We start from the raw sequence: 208 nt of genomic DNA on the forward strand, positions 1-208 counted from the left end.
CTGAACACAAAAGAGCAGCAGTTCGCCGGGCATCCTCTTATGCGGAAACCAAACGAGATGCACAAACAGTTGTACAGGCTGCTCAGGTTGTCTGAGGAAGGTCTGGTGAGGCTTAAATTAGCCGGGTAACGGTCACCACAGGTGTACAGTTATTTTACAAGTCTGAAGTTGAGATTTTTTTTCTCTACTTTCCCCTACCAATGCGACC

Source organism: Fulmarus glacialis, unplaced genomic scaffold (assembly GCF_000690835.1).
Source record: "Fulmarus glacialis isolate BGI_N327 unplaced genomic scaffold, ASM69083v1 scaffold18680, whole genome shotgun sequence".
Lineage (NCBI taxonomy): Eukaryota > Metazoa > Chordata > Aves > Procellariiformes > Procellariidae > Fulmarus > Fulmarus glacialis.